Source organism: Sminthopsis crassicaudata, chromosome 5 (assembly GCF_048593235.1).
Source record: "Sminthopsis crassicaudata isolate SCR6 chromosome 5, ASM4859323v1, whole genome shotgun sequence".
NCBI lineage: Eukaryota > Metazoa > Chordata > Mammalia > Dasyuromorphia > Dasyuridae > Sminthopsis > Sminthopsis crassicaudata.
Window position 1 is genome coordinate 754,179 of NC_133621.1, and position 6,000 is coordinate 760,178.

Here is a 6,000-nt window from a genome sequence, read left to right on the forward strand (position 1 = left end):
TCTGGGCAGGAGGCTCCTGAAAACCCACCATTCTGTACAGAAGATTGTGGGTCGTGTGGCCCAGCATCGAGACCCCCTTCCTGCTGGTCCTCTGACCGTGTATACTACTGCCAGCACTGACCCCCCCCCCCCCAGTCCCAGCTGTCTTTGCATCCTTCCCCATTAACAAGGTTCCCGGGCACCGGGATCCTGCCTTATTCTTTCCGGTCCTCGTGGGGACTGGAACCCCGTTCTGTGCCCCTCCCCGGACGGAGCCCCCACTGCCAGAAGCCAGCCTCCACACGCTTTCTGGCCCAGCGTCTCGCTGGCCACTTTTGAACCTCCCTGGTGAAAAATGTTAGGACAGCTGATTGCCGGTGCGGGCAGGGGGGAGCCTTTCCTCCCCGGCAGAGCGCTCTGCAGATGGAGGGGCACTTCCTCGCGAGGGAGTGAGCTGCCTATCCCTGGAGGAAACCAAGCGGAGGCTGGATGAACCCTGGTGGGGGCAGCTCTTGGGAGGGATTGGTTTTGAGACCGAGGGCTGGACTGGCTGGCCCCCAAGAGCTTTTCACCTTCATGACCCTCCGCTGCTGGCTGCCTGACTGCGTGAAGCTCCCACCTGGCATGTGCTGCTGTGCTCCTCCGGAGAACTCGCCCGCCTCCCCCGGGCTCGCCGGCCCCAAACATCCAAGGTCCTCCCGTCCCAGCCCACCGGCCATCGTCATCCCATCGGGTAGGGCGTCCAGGCCAGTGGAGGAGTGAGAATCCGTCCCCGCTCTGCCCCGACATCCATTCCCCGCCCCTTCCCGAGCGGCCTTTGCAACCTCCGCCAGGGCCCCCCCTGGCTCCCCAGATCAAAGTTATTGTCCACTTCCAAGCCTTTAGTAAGAATTCCAGAGCCAGGAGACACTGTGCCGGCCGGGTCAGTGTACCCCAATCCGTTTGAGTAGCGTCGGAGCCAGAGACGCTACTCCCTGTAGAGTGCCCTTATCACTTCGCCCAAGTCCCAAATCGGCTGAGCCGGCGCCAGCGGAGGAGCGGCCCTTCTGGGCCGCTTCCTTCCCGCGCCCCAATTTCCCGCCTCAGCTCCCGAGCCTGGCTCCGATGTTCTCGAGCCCCACTTCCCAACGACGACGTTTCCCCCCTGCCCCAATTAGAGTTTCCAATCTGGCTAGGAGGGCCCCCACTAGAGTATCTCTGCAGTTCACCCAGGTGAAAGCACTCCCCACTGGCCCGAGTCCCTCTGCCTCATCTCCAGGTCATGCGCATCCCCCGCCTGTCCATCCATCCGCCATGGAGCCCCAGGACGCACCCCTGCTTCCATCTGGCCAGCCCCGAGCAGCAGCAGCAGCAGCAGCAGGAGGAGGAGCCCCAGACCGCGAAGCACCTGTGGTCTGGGGACAGCTCATTCCGAGGTGCTCTTGCGCATTCGGTCGTGCCTTTACGCCCCGTCGGGGAGCGCACAGACCCAAGGCCTCTGGCTCTGTCATTACACCTGGTCTCGCAGCCAGGGGCTGGGGTGGCCTCCGCGCCGAGGTCCCGCGCGCGTTCCTTTGTGTGACCACCTGCAAGATGTGCCGGCGCTCCGACAGACCGCACAGGCGAGCCGGGGGCCCCCACCCTTCACCTGAATCCCAAAGCACTGGGCTCTGGGCTCAAGGGACGGCATCAGCCAGCAGCCGTCGCCCGGTGCTTTGCCGCCACTTTTCCTAATTGTGGGTGCTCTAACAAATACTCGACTTACTGGAAATTCTTCGGTGCGAGGATAGTGGGGGCCCCCTTTCTATGCCTGTACCCCACATCTTGCCAGAATGTTCTGCTATCAATATTCCCGCTCTACCCGGTCCGTGTGAACCACCAAAGGATTCGTGGGAGGGGGGCATTTTAGGACCCGGGAAGAGGACCTTGACCGAGACTTGCCTGCCCTCTCCCCGGAGCCCCTTGCGGCTGTTCCCGAGCCCGGAGCCGCTCGGGGGCAGCCTCGGCTCCCGGTTGTTATCAATGATCATTCCCCCCTTGGGAGAGTTCAGAGACTGCCCCGCGGCAGCCCAGACGCTCTCCAGGGGGCCAAGCCCACCAGCTTGTCTTAGGCTGACCAGGAAAGGAAGGCCGAGGCCCCGCCCCCGGTGCTGCCGGGGACCGTCACCTTTGCCTGGTCTCTTGAATCAATCGCCTCCAAACTGCTCGCCTTTGCTGGACTCCCCCTCGCTCCTTGCGCCCCCGCCGCCTCCTCTAGCTGTCGTGTCCGCCCCGCCGTGGCTGCCGTGAGTCCTCCGCCTGCGTCCAGCCAACTCTAGAGCAGAGACAGGCCCTGAGGGACGTGAATCAGCGCGCACGCAGAGTCTACCATTGCCAAATTCCCCATCCGGAGCGTTCTCTGTGTCGCCGACTGCCCAGGAGGAAGAGGCGCCGGCGGGCGCGCCCCTCCTTCAGAAACTTTGTCCTGTGCTTATCCGCGGTGCTGCATGTCCCGTGTGTATCCTCGTCGGTTGTGTTGTTGTTACTGTTCGTGAAGCGGCCGCCCCCCCCCCCCATCACACTGCCACTGAAGCTATTCTGCGGGTTCCACAACAGGGGCCGAGTACCGAGCGTCGGGGCGTGGCTCCGGGCGGAGCCGATCGCCCAGTCGGGCCGAGTCCGGAGCGCCCGGGGCGTGACTCCGGGCGGAGCCGATTGGCCGCGCCCCGCGGATCGGAGCGCTCTTCCGAGGGCTCGCGCCCACACGAGGCGCGAGGTGGGCCGCATCCGGGTCGCGCCACCGTGGAGCGGTGAGCGACCTCCAAGCAGGAAATCGCCACGAGCGTGGGTTGGGATGGCGGAGCAGCGGGCCGCGGGGCGCCGTCCGTCGGGGCCCGCGCCCGCGCCCGCAGAGGAGGTTCCGCAAGGTCCGTCGGCATCGCTGCGGGGACACCGTGGCCGCGACCTCCTCGATCGCGGGCGGGAGGCCTTCGGGAAGAGCGGGGACGATCGGCCCGCCTCCGTGGAGCAGGGCACGCGCACGGGACGCTGCCTCCCGGGAGCGCCCGTGCAGCGCGGCTCCGGAGCCGGCCCGGCCCGCGCGCCTCGGTCCTCGTCTTTCCGCGTCTGAGCCACAGAGGGAGGAGGGTCTGAGGTGGGGAGGAGGGGGAGGGGGCGAGCCGGGGCTCAGACTGAACACAGCGATGCGGGAAGGGATGAAAGGCGCCCACGAGAAGAAAGAAGGGATGAAAGGCGCCCACGAGAAGAAGGGATGAACGGCGCCCACGAGAAGAAGGGATGAACGCCACGAGAAGGGATTGGAAGGTGCCCACGAGAAGAAGGGATGAACGGCGCCCACGAGAAGAAGGGATGAAAGGCGCCCACGAGAAGGGATGAAAGGCACCCACAAGAAGGGATGAAAGGCGCCCACGAGAAGAAGGGATGAAAGGCGCCCACGAGAAGGGATTGGAAGGTGCCCACGAGAAGAAGGGATGAACGGTGCCCACGAGAAGGGATTGGAAGGCGCTCACAAGAAGAAGGGATGGAAGACGCCCTCCAGAAGGGCCTTCACAGCTTGTCGTCATGGGCTACTCTCATCAAAATCCTATTTCTTTGGTGGAAATAAAAAGCTTGTTAGTCATTGAAATAAATGTTAAGTGATTTATGTTTAAAAAAAAAAAAAGTAATATATGTTTGTGTTCTGAAATAAACTTCAAAAAGCTATACTTCCCGTGGTGCTCAGTTCCTAGTCGGCGGATTTGCAGGTGCCGGGCGCCCTTGGCTTCCAGGCGGTCCAGGAGGGGACTCCGCCGTAAGACAGGGGAGTCTTGGCTTGTTCTGGGTATGCCCCGGGCTCTGTGGTGGCTGCCTGACAAATGGGAATCAGAAGGGAATTCTGGGAAAAGAAAGGGCCCAGTCATTCTAGTACTTTAAGAGGAGGGGAGAAGGTTAGGCAGGAGGGGAACTGGGACCATCTAATAGCCCCTCCACTCCTTACCCCCCCCACCACACACCGTCCCCCATGCACCGCTCCCTGCAGCCCCCCCTACACACACTCACACTCCACAAAGCCCTTGCTGGCGTGCACATCTGGAGCTCACACTCACACGCACGGAACACGTGCACGTCCATGAGTCCCAGAGGTGGGAGGTGAATGTCCCAATCTCCCCCATTCTCTTCCTTCTATCTGGCCCTGGCAGGAAGCCTGCCCTCACCCTCCAGCCCCCCTTCCCTTCTGGTGGCCCCAAGAGTCTCCCCTCGAGTTTCAGGCCAGTAACTGGACTGACTATATGTAACTAACACTAGATATCTGTATGCTGAAAGTTACTGAGAGTAACTCCCGCTACCGTCATCTTCTGGGGGGGCCATCCTGGGCCATTTGCAGAGTCCTGCTTTGGGCTCTCTGGGTTGGTCTCATCACTCAGGGAGTGTTGTGGGACTTGTCTTATTTGGATCTAAGCCCAGCCCTTCCTTCCCCCCCCCTTCCCACCCATTTCCTAGGTGGAGATAACCAGCATCCTTTGTGGTCTACAGTGGCCATGGCTCTCAGTGGCCTAGGAATCAGCCCCCCACCTTATACACTCCTACAAACAAGCCCTGTAACTCAGGGCCAGTGACGTAGGCAGGGCTAGTATGAGGAGCAGGAAAGGACAGGGGCCTTTTGCCTCCCAAAATACACTGCCATTTTATTTCATTCCTCAAAGGCAAAGTTCTTTCCTGCCCACGATAGCAAGAAGTATCACCCCCAATTTAAAGGTGAGAATACTGAGGCTGAAAGAGGCTGGGACGTTCAGGGTTTCACAGCAGAAGTCAGCTGAGTGTCAGAACTGGTTCTGAGGCTAGTTTCTCTGTATTAGCCCGACTGCCAGCCATTGGGTCCCTGCCTGAGTGGCTCTATGGGGGAATGAGAGGAGGGGCTCAAGGGAAAACGGTTTTTCTTTGGGGTCTCTGGCAGAGTTCGAATTCAGAACCCAAACCAATTTTTTCAGTACGTGCCCCTGCTCCAGATTCCCTCAAATTAAGGGGTCCCAGTAGTTGAGGCGTTGCTAATTAGATCAGGAAAAAGGAAGGGCCAGTTCTGCAGGAAGACCCGGTTCTGTGGGCCCAGTCACAAACCCTTCGGAGCTGTACTTTCAGAGAGTTGTCAGTGGGCCCTGATGAACGATGAGGAGCCCAAGGGACGGGGACTTCTACAATCGGTTCTTGTATTCAATGAAATCAAAGGTTTTTTGTTCAAACTTGTGATTGAATTTCTGTGAGGACACTTTGGTCACTTGGTTATTGCCAGTATTCGTGTATGTCTATTTATACATAGGTGTCTGTGTTATGTATGCTTATATGTGAATGTGTATAATCTGTGGTCAGCTGACAAGCCTCCTACTATGTGCCGACACTACTAAGTGCAGGGGAAACGACATCAATCCCTGCTCTGGGGGAACTCCCCGTCTGAGGCACTGTGTGCAAGCGGGGGGATATTGGGGCTGTCTGGGAGGGACAGGGCGAAGATTGTGGCGCTCAGGAAGGTTTCGTGCAGGGGCCAAGAGGGAAGCTGGGGGACAGACGGGACGAGGAAGGACATTTCGCCTAAGCAGACACCAGAGGAGATGCTCATCCTTTCTAGTGGGGAGTCCGGGGGAGGGAAAGTCGGCCGGGGAAGTGTATGGAGCCTGGAAAGGTAAGAAGAGGTCAGATAGATAGATGAGAGAGAAAAGAAGGGAGAGACAAAGAGGAAGGGAGAAGAGAAGAGAAAGGGAGGAAGAAAAAGGAGAGGGAAGGAGGAGAGAAGAGAGGGAGGGAAAGATAGAGAGGAAAGAATGAGAGATAAACTGCGAAGAGAGAGAGCGATGGAGAAGGAGAAAGATAGATGAGGAGACAGGGTGGGAGGGAGAGATACAGAAGAAAGAGAATGAGAGAAGAACTGAGAAGAGAGAGACGGAAGGAGAAAGACAGAGATGAGGGGACAGGGTGCGTGGCAGAGATAAACAGAAGAAAGGGAATGAGAGAAGAACTAAGACAGAGCGAAGGAGAAGGGGAAAGAAAGACAAAGAGGGAGGGAGAGATACA